Below are 22212 nucleotides of genomic sequence, written 5' to 3' on the forward strand. Positions count from 1 at the left end.
TTCCTATTCAAGAGAGAAAACAGGATTAGTATGCACATTATACATTAATGAGGATGGTGGTTCCTGTGCAATCTGTTATTCTCTTTTCTTTCTTTCGTCCTCAGCCTGCTTTTGTTCCTTTTCAGCAAGTTTTCTTACTTTCTCGGCATCCTTTTGAATTTGTTTATTTCTACAGTATTCCCGTAAAACTTCACCACTATCAAAAGGTTTTGAAATTTTTGGTTGTTGATCTGGAAAGAAAACAGAAAGAGATGGTGTAGTTACATTCCCAAAATAGAAAGGTGTAGGCCAGTTTCTAATAGGCGTTGCCCCAAAAGCTGGACTTACCTGAGGAGGAGGTGTTTCTGGTCCTAAATCAAATTTAGGAACTTCTCCTGTAGTACATAAGACATGCAGTTGATTTTGAATAAATTTAGTTTCCTTTTCTTTATGCAAAATAAACTCAGCTAATGAAGAAGAATTGGTAGGCATTGTAGACACCAAATTTTTAATTTAGTTTTATTTACTATTATTTTTATTTTCATTGATTAAATGTTAATTATTATTCATTTTTAGTCTCTTAGTTTTTATTTTAAGACATTTTTAGTATTTAAATTTCAGAAAAAGAAAATTTGCACAAAAAGTTATTTTAATCATTTTGGATTCAATTTGAAAAATATACATAATTTTGTTTCTTTATTAAATTAATTTTTTGAAAGAAAAAATACAAAAAAAAATAATAAGAAAAAATGTGTGAATAGGTGTAAATTTGCATGTGGGATAAGTGTCCCTTTGTGTCTTTGACAACACAACACCTAGAAGGTGAGGTGTTGGGACACTTGGTTGGCTTAGGTAATTTTGGAGAAATAAAAATGAAATAAGAAAAAGAAAAAGCTACGGGCAAGAAAAAAGCAATAGAGAGGGTAGGAGTTGGCGGCTGGGGTGACGGGGAAAAACGAAGAAGACTGGGTTGAGCTAGAAGGAAAAAGGGAGCTTGGGAAGAAAGCTTCGGGCGGCTGGGAATCAAAAAGAAAAATGAGAGGGGAAAGGTTTTTTGGGGTTGATAAAAAATAAGAGCAAGAGAGGTTGAGGGGCTATGGGTTTTGGGAGCTAGAGGTGGATCAGAAAAAAAAAAGGAAGAACGGAGGAGACTGGCGGCGGAAAAAGAAAAACAAAAGGTGGCGAGGGTTGGAAAGATGCTTCAACTAAGAACAGAGAGCAAGTAAAGCAAGAAGGGAGTTTACGATTGAGGGAGAAAGGAGAGTTAGGGGAAGAAATCTGGAAACGGAAAAATGAAAAAGGGAACAAACAAGAAAGACAGAAGCTTCGGTTGAGAGGAGAAAATAGAGCAAGGAGCTGAAGTTAAAAACGGAGCAGGAAAAAGAAAACGGAGGAGCAGAGGAAGAACCGGAACCACCGAAACTGCCACCGCCGGAACCCATCACCATTGCCTGATAATTTTCGTCGAAAAATGCTTGCTGTAAGCCATTTTTTCCTTTAAATTTTTTGTTTTCTCTTCAAGCTCAGATTCTTGAAGCAGAGAGTCGTTTCTTGCACTTTTCCTATTGATTATCCACGATCATGAGCATACATGCTTTCTGTGTTTGTTTGGGCTGAATTTCCTTGGATTTCTGACAATTTTGGGGCTGATTGTTACACCATTTGAACGGAGAATTTCGGGAATTTTTCATGCCCACTTGCTGTTTGTTAAAATGCCTGAGTTAATCTCTTCGTGCCTCTGCTGTTTTTTTTTTTTAACATTCAGTTGTATCATGGGTTGCTGATGCTTGTAGTGTCTCGCAGATGCTTGTAGTGTCTTGCTGATAGCTTGTAGTGTCTTGCATCTCTTGTTGATGTACGTGTTTTGGGTCATCTCTGGCATGAAGTATAGGGCTGTTGTGAGGACTCGCAAAATTTACTTATTTAATCTCCTATTTCTAGCTTATTTAATTATTTATTTGGTCTTTTACTCCGAATATTATTTTCTAAGCTCTTGAGACCTAATTACATGGAAATATAGTTTCATTATATTTTTAAAATGACTTGTTTCAAAAATTAATTTCCGAAAGCCCGATAAGTGAAATAGTGCACGTGCATTTGGAACGATAGCCGATTTGAGGATACACTGAGCTCAGAAAAATTGGAGATACGTGCCTTAGTCTTAAAATAGGAATTTTAATGTTTAAATACTCATGTGATGGTTAGTAGTACGGACGTTATAAGAATTTCTCGGAGGTTTCGCGTTATAGCGATAAAATTGACGGTACACGTTTCCACACGCGTGACTTTATTTGAGGGACCTTAGACCCTTATTTCGGGATAATTAAGAGTGAATATTATCTACATGAATATAAGTGCATTAGAGGTTTAGTGCACTAGTGAACCAAACGCGCGAGAAATCGAGCCGAAACGCGCCCAAACGCACCCTAGTGAGAGTTGACTTTGGGGATGATTTTTGCACCACACATTGTGTCTTCCTTAAGAAGCTAAATTTAGACCAAACACTCTCTCTCTTAGTCTCTCTCTTGGCCGAATTCTCTGCAGCAAAAACACAACACAAAGTTGCCATTTTCATCTTCAATTCTTGCACAAAAACTTCATGGATTCACACCAAATTTGAACTACACTTAGCTTGTCACGTGGAGAGATCATCTAGCTAGAAAAAGGAGGAGTTTCTCACGGTTTCTTGGAGCATCTTGAGGACCGAAATTTCTGGTTTAAAGCAACAAGGAGGTATAACCTCATCCTACACCTTAAGCTTGGTTTATGATGGTAGAAATGCATCCTTAAGCTATTGCATGTGTATGGGTATCTTGATATTGTTGGAAAAATGTGAAAGTGGGCTCGATGGATTCCCACACTTGGGTTGTTGCTGATTTGATGATTGATGGTGGATATATTGTTGGTTTAGTGGTTAAAATGATGGATTAATGGTGTGTAATTGATAGAAATTTCATTGGGTGCAAGAGGCAAAAGTTTCCGATTTTACCCCTGCCTTGTCCGACCACTTTTGTGCAAAATTTTGAGGTTCTAATGACTTGATTATGTTGTTTACATGTTATTGTGAGTGTGTACAAAATTTCATTGAAAAATAACATGATTTGGTTGGTCAAATGAATTGATTTCGAAAGTTAGCAAATCTGGAAAATGATTCCCGTATTGCCCAGGCAGTCATTTTTTATCGGCTATAACTCTTTACTCCGATGTCGAAATCAAGTGCCGTTTGCGGCATTGGAAACTAGACATTCTCAGCTTTCCATTGGTACCAAATTCACGTTCTGGTTCCACTTGAGTGAGCCACACCATTCGTTTGAAAATCACTGCCCTGTTTCGTTGCTCTCCAGGAGACAGGACAGAAATTGCTTCTTGATGCTCAAAAACGAGCTGTTTGTAGATAGAATTTGAAAATGGTTTCTTCTGAGAAAATTCAGCTTTATAAGAGAGATTTCCAACGCCATCAACCACGTCCAATTCCAAGTTGAATTGAGTGAGTTGTGGCCAAAGTTTGAAACTGCTACAGTGATAGAATTTTCCACTTGGACAGATTTGTAACTAACAATGATTTGGGACTTGTTGTTTTGGAAAATTTGATGTCCAACACCTACCAAACTTTAGATTAGATGTTCCTTGGACTTTGTTTTACAAATAAACCAGATTTGGGTTGGTTGCTTTGGACAAAATATTTAAAAAGGAAAGAAGAGCTAGAAGACAGTTTTACCTTGGGAAATTTCCTGAACTTTGATGGTTTAGTTAACTACCTTCCCGTGTGAATTTTCAAATGAAATTTTATAGAAGAGTAATCCTCATATGGAGGTTTAATTGTACAAAATTTGGTAATATTCTAAGACCATTTTGATATGCAAATGATGTCACAAAATTCGCTCATCGAATCTGGAAAACTTTTCGTTTTCTCTTAGCCAAATGGTCAAATCTGATTTGGAGAGTTTTATTTCTAGAATTTGGATGTCAATGGTCTTTAAATTGCTCAGTGGATGTTTATGAACTCTTGGTTTCAATAATGGAGAGATTTGAAACTGATTTCATGGTACAAAAGTTTGTAAACAAAAGAAAAAGTGAGAAGGTAGTTTAGCCTTGAAACTCTTCATAAACTTTGGTTGTTTTAATGACTACCTTACCGTGTGAGTTTTCGTATGAAACTTGGTAGAAACGTTGTTCACATATGGAAGATTTAGTGTACCAAGTTTTATGTATTTCCACTGCCAACTCGGTGACCAAATGATGCTTCGAATTTAGTTTTTAAACCTGGAAAATAGCCCAACCGTCTTAACTTTTTCAGCAACTTGGAGCTACTATATCTTGGTGCTCGAAACTCCGTTTCTCATTCCGCTTGTTTTGTTATACTCATGGATTGCAACACTAATTGATTTCCAAATTTCAAAGGTTAGTTCAAAACAAGTGAATTTTGCCGAATTTCCAAAATTGGCCAAAAACCAACCTTGAAACTGTCTTAGTATTCTACAGCAGTAACTTTGATCCAACTTTTGAATACCTTCCATTTGGGATCATGGAAAAGTGTCTTCTAGAAACTTGTAGTACTCGGAATGTAGTTTCCAATGGTATCAAGCGTTCCAATTTTGGACCTACGTAGTGCAAGATACGATTTTTCTAAAATTGACACCCAAAGCTGAAATTTGGCAATTTCTTAGAAAATGAGATTTTGGAAACTTGCCTTCTTTTCTCGATACCGATTGAACATTTTGAACTCGATTTCATGAAAAATGTTAGTCTCTCTCTTTAAACTTTCAAACTCTACTCTTGAGCCTCGATTATTAATAATTAAGGCCCAATTTATGAATTCCCCTTAGATTGTACAACCTTCTTTGATAAGTAGGAGTTCTAAGTGATAGTGCATAATAGTTAATGGTTATTTGCTCAGGCGCTCAAGGGGACCTTCAAGAGGAACTCGAAGTGGACGCCTAGACACTTGTTTGAGTATTTACTCTCTTGTTGCAATAGGTGAGTGTTCCATATAGGAATACGTAATTGGAATAAGTCTATGACATGCTTAACTCCTGGTCATTAGGTGTTAAGTGCTATATGTTAAGTATTTACCACACTCATGCATATTTGAATAGTGTATACTTGAATTACTCGACATGAAACACCTGAAGTATGTATATTTGAACTATTCGATATGAAACCCTTGAAGAGCATATTTACGTGACTACTTGAACTATTCGATATGAAATGCTTAAAGAGCATACTTATGTGATTACTTGAAATACTAGATATGAAATGTTTGGAGAGCATATTTACATGATGTGTTTAAATGATTAATTATGCTATGGAAGCATAAGTCGGTTGGAGTGAATCTCCTCGACTCTTACGTGGTGAAAGTGAAAAACGGCCAATGGCGGCCTACTGAAATGACATATGTCTACCAATTAACCGTAATTACTACCGTTAACCGTTTACCGTTTACCGTTAACCGTGTTTACTTACCGTTTTCTAATCTATTTGGTTACTTGCTTACTTGGTTATCTGCTTACGTGATCACCAACTTACTTGGTTACTTGACCACCTGATTACTTGATTATCATGAATCACATGTTATATGAAGCTGTCCATCATTATTAGGCGAGTGTGTACTTTACCTCACTCGACCTACTCAAATGATGAATTTTACCTTTTGTCGAATTACTTGGTTACTTGTGCATGTTGTAAGCTCTAAGCTGAACTTGGGCCCTGCCCTTGGTTACTGACCTACTCGAGCCAGGACTGGGCTCGGTCGGGTAGGTTGGAACCCTGGGCCACCGTTACGGTATACTCGAGTATTACCACTGGAGGGATAAGGCGATGGCCAGACCGTACCGTGGGGATCAGAAGTCATAAGGTGCAGATGACCGACAGAGTTCCACTGGAACACCGTATCCTACCGTATATGTTTACCTTGTATCATGATAATTGTTTCATGCTAAAATGTCAACATGAAATCCTGAACTATGCCTGTGATATGCTCCATACCTGTTACCTGACCAATGTACTTATATCATGATACCTGTCTCATGATAAATGTCTCATACCATGATAAATATCTCAAATTACTCGTACAATGATTATCACCTCATGATAACATGCCAGTGTGTGACCTTGAATCATGCATATGATATGCCCAACTTACTTGATTTATTTGAACTGTTAGAGTGTCTTGGAACCTCACTGGGCTGTGTAGCTCATCCCACGTTGTGGTTTTCTTTTACAGGGTTCGAGACCAAGGGTGCTCGTGAGTAGTACTAGATTGTTTTCTTTTGAAAACTTTAAGTTATATTATAACGGATGGCTATTGTACCCTTTTCCGTTGGGTTGTATTTAAGCTTGGAAGCTGCATAATTGTAAGTGTGAGATATTTGGAGTACTTTAATTATGTATTGAAGTTACTTAAAGTATTTCGAGCTTTTGAATGATGGATTGTAGTGAGTCCTGGCGAGAGCTGGGCAGGCGTCCCGCGGATACCCTTTGGTTCGCCTTAGGGAGAAGTGGGGGCGCTACAATTGGTATCAGAGCTTAGGCTTCAGATTTTGTAGTGTATCCTAGGCTTAAATGTTTAGGATGCCGGACTGTGGGACTATTCTGAAAGTTAAATGATTGCTTGTAATGATGAATTTAGAGCCACTTCACGTGGTCTCTACAAAGGAGCAAGATAGGGCCAAGTAGTGTTATGGTCCTTACTATGTGATTGAGTAAAGACTTAAGTGCCCTTCTAGAAATGTAAGTTGTGAATCATGAATGTTATAGGTTGTAAAACCTTTATCTTGATGATTGGAGGGAATTTGATATGTATGTTGGGTAGGAATCTCGAATGTGGTGATTTACTCTTGGGACCGGCCGGCTCGAGATGTGAATTATCCTATTTTGGATTCTTGAACCCGAGTACTTGGGAGTGGAAAGCAACCATAGGGACTTTATATCTCCATTTGTGGGGAATAAGAATAAATCGATATTTCATGTGAATGGTTACAGGAAACCAATAATTGTTTGGTTAAGATGGTACAATAATTAAGAGTGGAAGATGGAAAATATCGTAACCCAAAAGATCCTTGTGTTGGGATTGAAATCGAGCATGTTAGGGAACGAGAATCGTCTAGTTCCAATTAATCTAGTGAATCTCTACTGGTGATCTTTCATAGTGAGACGATGGGAGTAGAACTTAAGAGTTTGCGCGTTGGAGATGAATGTACTTGTGATAATCACTTGTTTATTTTTGTTATTGACTTTGACTTGGTATGAACTTTACCTGGCCATAATTTGTGTTATGATTTAATGAACTCTAGTTTGTGTTTACTTGCATAGTGATAATGTTATTTGTGAAAGTATCTTCATCCTCTTTAAATGTTGCTACTGGTATATGAGTGTAGTTCAATTTTAACTAAGTGTAAGGGTTATGCATGTGCGTATAGATTAGTTGTGGACATGGAAACTAGAGGACAACGAAAGGGACGTCAACCTAGACAACCCCGAAATGAAAGAGTAGCTAATGGGTCCGATATCGATCAAAACGTTGAGCTAAGTGCTGGGAGAGGAAATGACCAGATAGGACAAGTTTTAACTCGCATGACGGATATCCTAGAGCTCTTGGTAGCTCAACAAGGTCAAGGTGTTGGACAAGGGAACCAACGTGGAAACCAAGAGATAGGGGAGGATCGAGCTTTAGAGCGGTTTCAGAAATTTTCCCCACCTAAGTTTGCTGGAGGACCTGATCCAGAGGTGGCTGAAAATTGGTTAGAGAATATAAGAAATATATTCGATGCCTTGGATTACACAGAGGAGAGACAAGTCACCTTTGCTGTATTTCAACTTGAAGGAGCAGCCCGAGCCTGGTGGAATGTTATAAGAAACAAGTGGGAAAGAGATCAAACTCCGAGAATTTGGATAAACTTCGTGCGTGAATTTAATGAGAAATTTCTTCCTCCACTTGTCCAAGAAAAGAGAGAAGATGATTTTATAAAGCTTCGTCAAGGAACTTTAAGCGTAGCTGAGTATGAAACACGCTTTACGAAGTTATCTACATATGCCCCAGAATTGGTGGCTACTGAACGGAAGAGAATAAGACGGTTTATCCAAGGATTAGATTTGGAAATCCAAGATGCCCTTGCTGCAGCACAGGTTGAAACATTTAGTGACGCTCTTGAAAAAGCGCAAAGGGTAGAAAGCACAAAATCTCAACTGAGAGCTTTTCAAAAAAGGAAAAGAGATACATCTGACAGTACACTAGAAAAAAATGGACCACCGCCCAAAGTTAGAAAAGAAGTGGATGAAGTAGGACTGTCACTTCCTGCACCACTCATGATAAAGGAACCAAAAGGAACTATGTCACGAGGGACTTCAGTAGGACAAACACGATCAAAGAAAACCTCGCAAGCAAGTCAGGTCACAACACCTCGTCCGACTTGTGGATATTGTGGAAGGACGAATCACACTGAAGAAAACTGTTGGCTAAAGGGACGAAAGTGTATGGGATGTGGGAGTACCAATCATAAAGTTCATGACTGTCCAAGGAGGTATCCACGAGAAACTACTGCTCAACAAGGAAATGGAACTGCCCCTCGACAAGTCAATGGAAGGAGAAACCGACTAGTGACATCTGAAAGAACGCTTGACATGAACACATCACACGGTTCAGAATTGTCTGAGATTACAGAAGGTATGAATTTCGAGGACGAAATTCTTTTAAGGAGGGGAGGTTGTGAGGACTCGCAAAATTTACTTATTTAATCTCCTATTTCTAGCTTATTTAATTATTTATTTGGTCTTTTACTCCGAATATTATTTTCTAAGCTCTTGAGACCTAATTACATGGAAATATAGTTTCATTATATTTTTAAAATGACTTGTTTCAAAAATTAATTTCCGAAAGCCCGATAAGTGAAATAGTGCACGTGCATTTGGAACGATAGCCGATTTGAGGATACACTGAGCTCAGAAAAATTGGAGATACGTGCCTTAGTCTTAAAATAGGAATTTTAATGTTTAAATACTCAAGTGATGGTTAGTAGTACGGACGTTATAAGAATTTCTCGGAGGTTTCGCGTTATAGCGATAAAATTGACGGTACACGTTTCCACACGCGTGACTTTATTTGAGGGACCTTAGACCCTTATTTCGGGATAATTAAGAGTGAATATTATCTACATGAATATAAGTGCATTAGAGGTTTAGTGCACTAGTGAACCAAACGCGCGAGAAATCGAGCCGAAACGCGCCCAAACGCACCCTAGTGAGAGTTGACTTTGGGGATGATTTTTGCACCACACATTGTGTCTTCCTTAAGAAGCTAAATTTAGACCAAACACTCTCTCTCTTAGTCTCTCTCTTGGCCGAATTCTCTGCAGCAAAAACACAACACAAAGTTGCCATTTTCATCTTCAATTCTTGCACAAAAACTTCATGGATTCACACCAAATTTGAACTACACTTAGCTTGTCACGTGGAGAGATCATCTAGCTAGAAAAAGGAGGAGTTTCTCACGGTTTCTTGGAGCATCTTGAGGACCGAAATTTCTGGTTTAAAGCAACAAGGAGGTATAACCTCATCCTACACCTTAAGCTTGGTTTATGATGGTAGAAATGCATCCTTAAGCTATTGCATGTGTATGGGTATCTTGATATTGTTGGAAAAATGTGAAAGTGGGCTCTATGGATTCCCACACTTGGGTTGTTGCTGATTTGATGATTGATGGTGGATATATTGTTGGTTTAGTGGTTAAAATGATGGATTAATGGTGTGTAATTGATAGAAATTTCATTGGGTGCAAGAGGCAAAAGTTTCCGATTTTACCCCTGCCTTGTCCGACCACTTTTGTGCAAAATTTTGAGGTTCTAATGACTTGATTATGTTGTTTACATGTTATTGTGAGTGTGTACAAAATTTCATTGAAAAATAACATGATTTGGTTGGTCAAATGAATTGATTTCGAAAGTTAGCAAATCTGGAAAATGATTCCCGTATTGCCCAGGCAGTCATTTTGTATCGGCTATAACTCTTTACTCCGATGTCGAAATCAAGTGCCGTTTGCGGCATTGGAAACTAGACATTCTCAGCTTTCCATTGGTACCAAATTCACGTTCTGGTTCCACTTGAGTGAGCCACACCATTCGTTTGAAAATCACTGCCCTGTTTCGTTGCTCTCCAGGAGACAGGACAGAAATTGCTTCTTGATGCTCAAAAACGAGCTGTTTGTAGATAGAATTTGAAAATGGTTTCTTCTGAGAAAATTCAGCTTTATAAGAGAGATTTCCAACGCCATCAACCACGTCCAATTCCAAGTTGAATTGAGTGAGTTGTGGCCAAAGTTTGAAACTGCTACAGTGATAGAATTTTCCACTTGGACAGATTTGTAACTAACAATGATTTGGGACTTGTTGTTTTGGAAAATTTGATGTCCAACACCTACCAAACTTTAGATTAGATGTTCCTTGGACTTTGTTTTACAAATAAACCAGATTTGGGTTGGTTGCTTTGGACAAAATATTTAAAAAGGAAAGAAGAGCTAGAAGACAGTTTTACCTTGGGAAATTTCCTGAACTTTGATGGTTTAGTTAACTACCTTCCCGTGTGAATTTTCAAATGAAATTTTATAGAAGAGTAATCCTCATATGGAGGTTTAATTGTACAAAATTTGGTAATATTCTAAGACCATTTTGATATGCAAATGATGTCACAAAATTCGCTCATCGAATCTGGAAAACTTTTCGTTTTCTCTTAGCCAAATGGTCAAATCTGATTTGGAGAGTTTTATTTCTAGAATTTGGATGTCAATGGTCTTTAAATTGCTCAGTGGATGTTTATGAACTCTTGGTTTCAATAATGGAGAGATTTGAAACTGATTTCATGGTACAAAAGTTTGTAAACAAAAGAAAAAGTGAGAAGGTAGTTTAGCCTTGAAACTCTTCATAAACTTTGGTTGTTTTAATGACTACCTTACCGTGTGAGTTTTCGTATGAAACTTGGTAGAAACGTTGTTCACATATGGAAGATTTAGTGTACCAAGTTTTATGTATTTCCACTGCCAACTCGGTGACCAAATGATGCTTCGAATTTAGTTTTTAAACCTGGAAAATAGCCCAACCGTCTTAACTTTTTCAGCAACTTGGAGCTACTATATCTTGGTGCTCGAAACTCCGTTTCTCATTCCGCTTGTTTTGTTATACTCATGGATTGCAACACTAATTGATTTCCAAATTTCAAAGGTTAGTTCAAAACAAGTGAATTTTGCCGAATTTCCAAAATTGGCCAAAAACCAACCTTGAAACTGTCTTAGTATTCTACAGCAGTAACTTTGATCCAACTTTTGAATACCTTCCATTTGGGATCATGGAAAAGTGTCTTCTAGAAACTTGTAGTACTCGGAATGTAGTTTCCAATGGTATCAAGCGTTCCAATTTTGGACCTACGTAGTGCAAGATACGATTTTTCTAAAATTGACACCCAAAGCTGAAATTTGGCAATTTCTTAGAAAATGAGATTTTGGAAACTTGCCTTCTTTTCTCGATACCGATTGAACATTTTGAACTCGATTTCATGAAAAATGTTAGTCTCTCTCTTTAAACTTTCAAACTCTACTCTTGAGCCTCGATTATTAATAATTAAGGCCCAATTTATGAATTCCCCTTAGATTGTACAACCTTCTTTGATAAGTAGGAGTTCTAAGTGATAGTGCATAATAGTTAATGGTTATTTGCTCAGGCGCTCAAGGGGACCTTCAAGAGGAACTCGAAGTGGACGCCTAGACACTTGTTTGAGTATTTACTCTCTTGTTGCAATAGGTGAGTGTTCCATATAGGAATACGTAATTGGAATAAGTCTATGACATGCTTAACTCCTGGTCATTAGGTGTTAAGTGCTATATGTTAAGTATTTACCACACTCATGCATATTTGAATAGTGTATACTTGAATTACTCGACATGAAACACCTGAAGTATGTATATTTGAACTATTCGATATGAAACCCTTGAAGAGCATATTTACGTGACTACTTGAACTATTCGATATGAAATGCTTAAAGAGCATACTTATGTGATTACTTGAAATACTAGATATGAAATGTTTGGAGAGCATATTTACATGATGTGTTTAAATGATTAATTATGCTATGGAAGCATAAGTCGGTTGGAGTGAATCTCCTCGACTCTTACGTGGTGAAAGTGAAAAACGGCCAATGGCGGCCTACTGAAATGACATATGTCTACCAATTAACCGTAATTACTACCGTTAACCGTTTACCGTTTACCGTTAACCGTGTTTACTTACCGTTTTCTAATCTATTTGGTTACTTGCTTACTTGGTTATCTGCTTACGTGATCACCAACTTACTTGGTTACTTGACCACCTGATTACTTGATTATCATGAATCACATGTTATATGAAGCTGTCCATCATTATTAGGCGAGTGTGTACTTTACCTCACTCGACCTACTCAAATGATGAATTTTACCTTTTGTCGAATTACTTGGTTACTTGTGCATGTTGTAAGCTCTAAGCTGAACTTGGGCCCTGCCCTTGGTTACTGACCTACTCGAGCCAGGACTGGGCTCGGTCGGGTAGGTTGGAACCCTGGGCCACCGTTACGGTATACTCGAGTATTACCACTGGAGGGATAAGGCGATGGCCAGACCGTACCGTGGGGATCAGAAGTCATAAGGTGCAGATGACCGACAGAGTTCCACTGGAACACCGTATCCTACCGTATATGTTTACCTTGTATCATGATAATTGTTTCATGCTAAAATGTCAACATGAAATCCTGAACTATGCCTGTGATATGCTCCATACCTGTTACCTGACCAATGTACTTATATCATGATACCTGTCTCATGATAAATGTCTCATACCATGATAAATATCTCAAATTACTCGTACAATGATTATCACCTCATGATAACATGCCAGTGTGTGACCTTGAATCATGCATATGATATGCCCAACTTACTTGATTTATTTGAACTGTTAGAGTGTCTTGGAACCTCACTGGGCTGTGTAGCTCATCCCACGTTGTGGTTTTCTTTTACAGGGTTCGAGACCAAGGGTGCTCGTGAGTAGTACTAGATTGTTTTCTTTTGAAAACTTTAAGTTATATTATAACGGATGGCTATTGTACCCTTTTCCGTTGGGTTGTATTTAAGCTTGGAAGCTGCATAATTGTAAGTGTGAGATATTTGGAGTACTTTAATTATGTATTGAAGTTACTTAAAGTATTTCGAGCTTTTGAATGATGGATTGTAGTGAGTCCTGGCGAGAGCTGGGCAGGCGTCCCGCGGATACCCTTTGGTTCGCCTTAGGGAGAAGTGGGGGCGCTACAGCTGTTGTATTACCTTAATCTTGCCTATGGAGTGCCTTGCCCTTGGATTTTGTTTTTCTTTTCGCATGATTCCTAATGCTATAGGATAGAGCGGCTTTCAATGATTCCATTTTGAGTTACTCGAAGTTATCCCCATTCTATCATTTTTTGTTGTCATATGTTCTGTTGGGTTTCTGCTGTTGAATCTTCAGCGAGCTTTGCATCACAGTTGGGCATGTAAATTTGGTGTCAAAATGAAAAGAAAGTTTTGTGACACTTTGTTTCCAGTTGTTTGGTCGAAATTGTTAGATGTTTTTGAATAAAAAGGAAGATTACATTAAATGAAACAAAGTTAGCTCTCAAGGATTCTGGTTTCATGTTTTCTTTTATTGTTGCATGTTTTTCTTCTTTTGGCACATTAAGAATCCTGTCTAGATTATGTTAACTGAATGGTTTGAGACTTTTACTAGTTTTTGGATTAACAAATTCGTGAGCTTTGCTTGACCATGTAGAATCAGCAAAATCTCATAATTTTCCATATTTAGGCACGTTCATTTGCTGTCTAAGTCTTTGTTGTGCCGCAAGCTTGCTGCCGAACCCTTTTGCATAAAGTTCTCCAATATTTGTATGATTTCCTTCTATATTTTTTGCTTGTTTGGATGTCAAAGTTATGTTTTGTGCTGTTTAGTTTAGAGTTTGGATGTTGGATTGAGAAAGTTTCGATCAAAGTTTGTGTTAGATTCTGAAATCTATGTGCGAAGATGAAATTGAAGCAGGTTTGAGTTGCAGAAGTTCCTTTCGTAGCATTCGCGTGCTTTGCATGAAAAGATTTTCCAATAAGTGCATTCTAGCCCCTTGTTTCTTGTCTAATTTCACTATGGCCCAAACAATTGAAAAATCAATCAACTTGACCCCTCAAACTTTCTTTTTCCTTTCAATTGGGTCCTTAATTAATTGTAAATAGGTCCCTGAACTTTATTTTTCTTTAATTGTGCCCCAATCTTTGTGATAATTGCAATTGGGCCCCTAAAACTTTGTTAATTCTTGCAATTAAGTCCTTGCTTGTTTGAATTTCTTAAATATAGGTTGCTTACATGATTTAACTGATTCAATTTCATGATTATTTATTAATTAAAGTGATGCCTTGACCTTTTCTTTATTTTTAGAGGGTAAATGAGAAATTTAACTTCATTAGGGGTATCAACTCAAGGGAGGTACACTCTATCCCTTATTTTGACTTTATTTGACCCTACGTGTATTTATGTGTCTTATGTGTGTAATTGCATGATTTTGAGTGTTTTATTTCATTTTCATTTATTTATTTCTTTAGTTATTTAATTTTACTTTAATTTTAATTCAATTTCGATCATTTGAAAGGCACTTGAAAGCCAAATCTGTAATAGTTAGGGATTTAATCATTTTATTTTATTCCTTTCCCCCCTCTTAGATTGTAGTTAGGGCTCCCTAATGTAATAGTTAGGGCTCTGTTTGCTTCATGTGCTTTGTGTGTTTTGCATGCTATGTGTTACTCGCTTTCTTAGGGTCTTGCATCTAGATATCATGATTATGTGTTATGTGTTTATGTGATATTATGTGTTTACATGCCTTTATCATGTTTTATATGATTATTTAGTTATAATTAATGTGTGATGTCACCACACTAGTCCAATGCTAGTCGTGGTCCCTTTTTATGATTTCTCGCTAGTCCAACGCTAGTTGAGACTCTTTCCTCGATTTTTCACTAGTCCAATGCTAGTAGGAATTCATAGACATGGGTTAGTCCAACACTAGACTCTTAAGGACCGCCCACGCGTTAGATCATGTTTGTGTGAATCACTACATTTCATGCATATTTTTCACTTTTTAGGGTTTTTACCATGTTGCATGACACTTTCTTATATATGTACATCCTTTATCCCCTATTCCCTCATATATATCCCCTATCCCGTATTCCCTCCTATATTCATATCCCCTATTTCGTATAATTCTATGTATATAACATGAAATTAAACTTGCATTTCATATAGGAAAAATTAGAGATAGGTTAGTACATTTGCTTGATTAGATTAGGGAAAACTCCTTGAGTATGGGATATGGACGAATTTGGCTTTCTAGCCTTAGCACGCTCATATTCCCTCTATAAAAGGGAAAATTGAAGTCATGAGCATTAGATCCCCGCACCCATTATGGTGCATTCCTTTAGGTCATATATATTTGTATAATTATAATTATCTTTATTATTTTTTTTTATTTTCTTAGAGTCTCATATTTTTACATTATCCGTGACCTCTTTAAAGAATCACTATTGGGCATCACAATTAATGTGATTAGTACCAAGTAAGATTTGAAGAGATATTCCGACCCCCTGATACCCTCTTAGGTCTAGGGTTTGCATTCATATAATACATCCAAATGTGATAAATCTTTTAGTTAAAATAAAAAAATCTTTAACTAAATCACGCAACTGGCATTGGTTAGGTTGAAAGTGTGTCTTGGATTTTTATTCTTGCCCTCCTTTTCTACAAATGTGACTCTCGAACACCTTCTCTGATTTTCGTAGACTTAGGAGTCGTTTAAAAGGGATTTTTCATAATTGTATCTAAAAAAGTTCATTTTAGGTGACTTGGTACACCTTAACTCAATATCAAGTGGCGACTCCGATTTTTAATTCAAAAACCCTTTTTAAACTATAATTTGGGTCAAAATCGTTGCACTTTCAAACCCCATTTAGGCCCTTTTTGTGAGAACCCTAAAATTTTCACATTTTCTCATCATTTTGTTTATTCTCACTTTCCTTTTTAAAAATGAAAAGAATTTGCTATCCATTTCTAAGGAGGGTTTCATTGCATATATATGAACGTGTGATTGTGTATATTACGTGTAGTTGTGTGAAATTTATATGTATATATGTATATATATATATATATATCTTTGTTGGAAAAATGGATGAACGCAATGTTTAAGCTTGGAAAGGAAAAAATTTGTGAAAAAGACGAAGGGCCAAATCCGGTCGCAAATCCGGTCAATAACGCACATTCGGCCAGTTCTTGGCGGGATTGCTGGTCGGGTTGTTGAAGGGTTTTGAAAAAAAAATTAATTCTCCTCTGCCTAGAATCCGGCCGGAAATCCGACCAGATTTCGGCCGGATTGTGACGTGGCACAGGTGGCCACCAACTTTGACCGCCTGTTTCCTTCCTTTTTATTCAGTTTTTGGCCCAAAATATCTTCATGTCTTCCTAGCCTCAGCCGTGCACCATAGAGAGAAGAAAGAAAGCTCTTCATTTCCTAGTTTAAATTTTTGCTCAAATCTTGAGATTCCACCGTTAGATTTTCAAACTACTCCATACAAGGGTATACTAAGGAGGTTTAAAGCTTTTGACGGAGTGATTTTTGGAAGGGAAGCTTTAAGGTGCTATCTTTTTTTAAGTTATAAGGTGAATTGCTAAGAAAGTTCCCTTGTTGTTTTAATAACCGTATATTAGTGCTTCGTAGTAGTTAAATATGTTGTTTTGCGGAAGGTTTAATGGGTTGAGGGAGTTTATGGTGAATTTCTGATTTATTAGGAGATTTTCTGATTTTATAAAATAATCATGGGTTAGTCTTGGATTGATAGCTCTAAATGGTGTTAAATGGAGCTTTTGTGCGTTAATTGTGATTGTTTGCAGAAAATTTCTGGTTTGTGCGGAAATTCCAGTTTTAGGGTTTAATTTGGGGGTTTTCTTAGAGTTGGCTTTTAAGCTTCTAATTAGCTTTGATTGAAAAATATTGTGGCCTAATTGGATGTGTTTTATTGCTTATGAACCGTATGTGTGATTGTGGTTGATTCTTGTAAGATTGGGTATTTGATTGTAAGGTGAAAGTGAAGAATTTGGGGGGAAATGCTGGCCGTTTATTTTCTTGTAATTTGAGCGAGTTAAAGTAGATTGGAAATGTGATTTTTGTGTCAAGTTGGATGTATTTCATTGAGAACTACTTTGGTCCTCTTGAAGGAGGTTAGATGAGCTACATGTTATGTAAATTTTTATACTTTCATTTAATGAAGGTGGCGACCGTTTTAACCGTTTTCAAATGTGATGCATAGCTACAACTATCCAGTTTTCACCATCAACCGATTACTTATTTCTTGCCAAAATAAAGAGAAGTGGTTTAGGGTTTTCTTAGGTATTTTGTCCTCTTTTCACATGATTTTCATCAAGACATTTGTTATATAACATCTACTTGATTATATGTTGATTTTGAGCTACCTAAACGATTCAAAAAAAATATTTCTTTAGCCTATCTAGTTGGATTCTGACTTGTTTTTGGTCCAAGTGTTTTCCGTTGAAAATTTTATAACCCTTTTGAGTTTAGTTTTACGTTTGTTCGTGAAACCCTTAGTTATTCCCGTCTTCAGATCCAAATGCCTCTTTTCACTTTAAAGTCATCTTTATACGTTCTACTCGTCATTAGTCGGATTTTCTGCGATTTCACTTATTTGTTTTGCTAGATGGACTGTAATATTCTCTCTCATTTAATCTTAGGTTTCATCGGTGACTGAGGGTAATATCCGAAAGGGTATTTTGGACGTTATTTTGCGTAAATAGGTGAGTGTTCCTTGCTTGTTATATTTTCTTTGATTTCATGACTTGTTGTTATTGTTTGATAATGTGTTAAGTGCTCTCAATGATTGCCAAAACGAGTTTTTTAGGCGAATGTTCACTTTATCGCACTCGACCTAAATGAATGTGAAATTTTCAATGATTCAATGATTGAAATGTTACTTGTGCATGAATGTAAGTCTTTTGGTTGAATTGAATCCTACAATTCGTTACCGATCGACTCGAACCAGAAGCGGACTCAATCGGGCAATATGGTGACCCTGGGGGAATGATTGGTATATTCAATTATTACCTTGTAGTCTAGTAGAGCCTGGCCAATGTTCAGGAAGGGGTGAATGAAATAAATGAACAAATGTCAATATAATGAAGGTTTTACTTACAAAAATGTATTTTCAAATGATTGGAGGGATAAGAGAATGAAAGGAGAATGAATGAATGAATGGCTCCTTGTGAGCACGTATCCTTTTAATGAATGTGTTATTATCGCTTTCCATTATAAATGTTTCTTAAATTATTGGTTATCTATGGTTAATGCATTGGTTTTATTATTTGGTTATGTGTTCAAAACCTCACTGAACTTTTAACTCATCCCTTTAGTTTTGTTTTTCTTAACAGGGGAAGGCGAGCCAAGACGGGAGGTCGGTATAGACTAACTTAGTCTAGATCTCTGAATTTTGGTAATAGTTCTCGCCCAAGCGCTTGGCACGAGTTGGATGTATTAAGAATTGAGAACCTTTGTATATTCGATGTTTGTACTCCCTTTTGAGATAGAAATGTATATAAGTTTTGCTTTAAGTTTTGGATTGTTGTTATACTTATTCTTGTGATTTTATTCTGAGTTTGCTTGAGGTATGACTGAGTCCCGGCGAGAGTTGGGCAGGCGGTCCGTTGAGCTCTTTGATTCGCCTTAGGGTGAGGTAGGGCTGTCACAGTTGGTATCAGAGCCTTTTTCGCGTGGTCTCTGCGCGGAGTGAGCCTGGGCCAAGTGGTGAATAAGTATGAAGGACTAAGTGCTCGGTCGAGCATAAACTATGAATCATGAACGTTATAGCCCTAAATCTTTCGCATGATATTTGAGGACCATAGATAGGTACGTCAGGGAGGAATCTTGATTGTAGATAGTTTACTCTTGGGACTGGCCAGCTCGAGAGGTGAATTGTCTTATTTTGGATTCTCGTGCTCGAGTACTCTAGAGTTGAGGTGATGCTAAGTATTTGAGACTTGCATTTTTTGGAACATGAACAGGCTTTGTTTGGCTAGAATGAGTACAAGAGGTCAACGGATGTCTAGTTTGGATAGAAAGTGACGTGAGAGACTGGACGGGGTTATTTTAACTGAGACTGGGACGACACCACCTTTTCTTCTGATTTGCCCTTATATTGTTACTACATGACGTTAGTTTGTGTATTTGTGTATATGATTATCTGACTAATTTGATATGTATCTGTGTATTTGATTATCTGTCTCCTTGATATATGGTGTTTTATGTGTGTATATGTCTATTTGTGTATTCAGTGTGCTAGAATTTAGTTACTTTAGTCAACTTATTGCGTTTATTTATTAAATTATCTTTTGAAAAGAGAGAGAGAGAGAGAGAGAGAAAGAAGGGTGTGGAGGGAAGACGTAGTCGTGGACGTGGTCGTGGTCGTGGCCGTGGGACTAAGCAAGCCCAAGAGCCAAGAGAAGAAAGGGAAACAATAGCTGAACAAGAGCAAGGACCGAGAGTTGAAGTCGAGGACCAAATGGCGACTGCAATTCAACAAATGACAAACATTTTAGCAAGGTTGGTGGACCAACAAGGTCAAATACCTGTGAATCAACCCCAAAACCCTGAAATAGGAGAAGATCGGGCTCTTGAGAGGTTTCAGAAGTTTGCTCCTCCGAAATTCCTTGGAGGGTCTGATCCGGATGTAGCTGAACAGTGGCTGGAGGCCATGATCAACATCTTTGCAGTTTTGAACTACACTGAGCAAAGACAAGTGAACTTTGCTGTGTTTAAATTTGAATGACCGGCCCGAATATGGTGGAATGTGATTAAAGCAAAGTGGGAAAGAGAACGGACTGTATGGGCGTGGGCGAACTTTATAAGAGAATTTAACAAGAAGTACCTCCCACCTTTAGTCCAAGAAAGGAGGGAGGATGCATTTATTGGGCTACGCTAGGGAACCTTAAGTATGGTTGAATATGAAACGAAATTTACCAAACTATCCAAGTTCGCTTCCAAATTAGTGGCCACGGAACAGAGAAAAGTGAGACGGTTTATATAGGGATTGAATTTGGAAATTCAAGAAATTCTAGCGGCGGTCCAGGTTAATATGTTTACGGAGGCCCTTGAGAAAGCCCAACAAATTGAGAATGCAAAGGCACGGGCAAAATCCTCCCAAACTCGGAAAAGAGATGCATCTGGTAGTGTGATTGAGGAACCTAGTGAATCGATAGCACCCTCTAAAGTGCAAAAAGTAAACCCTTTACCCCACCCACCATGGACATTAGGGGTGTTGGATGAAAAGTCTACACAAGAAAGCCAAATAGGACATGGGGAACTTTCTCAAGAAAGCCAAAAGATGGCTTCTCACTTGACTTGTGGCTACTGCGGAAAGACCAATCACACTGAGAATGATTGTTGGCGGAAAGGACGAAAGTATTTGATTTGCGGAAGTGGTAATCATCAAGTTAGCAACTGTCCGAGGAGACAGTCACGTGAAAGTAGTACTCCGCAACTGGATGGAGCCAAATCAAAACAAGCGAATGAAAGAGGGAACCGAACAAGTGTACCGACAAAAGTTATGCGTTAGACAACCAAACAGTTCCGGACTCGTCGGAGGCAAATGAAGGTAAAAATTTCGAGGACAAAATTTCTTAAGGGGGAGAGAGTGTGAGAACCCTAAAATTTTCACATTTTCTCAGCATTTTGTTTATTCTCACTTTCCTTTTTAAAAATGAAAAGAATTTGCTATCCATTTCTAAGGAGGGTTTCATTGCATATATATGAACGTGTGATTGTGTATATAACATGTAATTATGTGAAATTATATGTATATATATATCTTTGTTGGAAGAACGGATGAGCGCAACGTTTAAGCTTGGAAAGGAAAAAAATTTGTGAAAAAGAGGAAGGGCCAAATCCTGCCCCAAATCCGGCCAGTTCTTGGCCGGATTGTTGAAGGGTTTTGAAAAAAAATTAATTCTCCTCTGCCTGGAATCCAACTGGAAATCCAGCTAGATTCCCGCCGGATTGTGACATGGCACAGGCAGCCACCAACTTTGACCGCCTGTTTCCTTCCTTTTTATTCAGTTTTTGGCCCAAAATATCTTCATTTCTTCCTAAGCTCAGCTGTGCACCATATAGAGAAGAAAGAAAGCTCTTCATTTCCTAGTTTCAATTTTTGCTCAAATCTTGAGATTCCACTGTTAGATTTTCAAACTACTCCATGCAAGGGTATACTAAGGAGGTTTAAAGCTTTTGACGGAGTGATTTTTGGAAGGGAAGCTTTAAGGTGCTATCTTTTTTTGAGTTATACGGTGAGTTGCTAAGAAAGTTCCCTTGTTTTTTTAATAACCGTATATTAGTGTTTCGTAGTGGTTAAATATGTTGTTTTGCGGAAGGTTTCATGGGTTGAAGAAGTTTATGGTGAATTTCTAATTTATTAAGGGATTTTCTGATTTTATAATATAATCATGGTTTGGTCTTGGATTGATAGCTCTAAATGGTGTTAAATGGAGCTTTTGTGCGTTAATTGTGATTGTTTGCAGAAAATTTCTGGTTTGTGCAGAAATTCCGGTTTTAGGGTTTAATTTGGGGGTTTTCTTATGATTGACTTTTAAGCTTCTAATTAGCTTTGATTGAAGGATATTGTGGCCTAATTGGATGTGTTTTATTGCTTATGAACCGTATGTGTGATTGTGGTTGATTCTTGTAAGATTGGGTATTTGATTGTAAGGTGAAAGTGAAGAATTTGGGGGGAAATGCTGGCCGTTTATTCTCTTGTAATTTGAGTGAGTTAAAGAGGATTGGAAATGTGATTTTTGTGTCAAGTTGGATGTATTTCATTGAGAACTACTTTGGTCCTCTTGAAGGAGGTTAGATGAGCTACATGTTATGTAAATTTTTATACTTTCATTTAATGAAGGTGGCAACCGTTTCAACCGTTTTCAAATGTGATGCATAGCTACAACTATCCAGTTTTCACCATCAACCGATTACTTATTTCTTGCCAAAATAAAGAGAAGTGGTTTAGGGTTTTCTTAGGTATTTTGTCCTCTTTTCACATGATTTTCATCAAGACATTTGTTATATAATATCTACTTGATTATATGTTGATTTTGAGCTACCTAAACG

The 22212-nt window shown here is 37.4% G+C and overlaps 2 long non-coding RNA genes across 2 annotated transcripts; both read left to right on the plus strand.

The window, feature by feature from the left end:
* The first annotated feature begins 2393 nt into the window (after nt 1-2393).
* Nucleotides 2394-6386, plus strand: LOC140013832 (uncharacterized). Its single transcript, XR_011820647.1, has 2 exons — nt 2394-2712; nt 6203-6386. It is a non-coding gene; the product is annotated as an uncharacterized lncRNA (long non-coding RNA).
* Nucleotides 6387-9315: 2929 nt separating this feature from the next.
* LOC140013839 (uncharacterized) lies at nt 9316-13192 on the plus strand. Its single transcript, XR_011820653.1, has 2 exons — nt 9316-9518; nt 13009-13192. It is a non-coding gene; the product is annotated as an uncharacterized lncRNA (long non-coding RNA).
* Nucleotides 13193-22212: the final 9020 nt, after the last annotated feature.

This window comes from Coffea arabica, chromosome 8c (assembly GCF_036785885.1).
Source record: "Coffea arabica cultivar ET-39 chromosome 8c, Coffea Arabica ET-39 HiFi, whole genome shotgun sequence".
Lineage (NCBI taxonomy): Eukaryota > Viridiplantae > Streptophyta > Magnoliopsida > Gentianales > Rubiaceae > Coffea > Coffea arabica.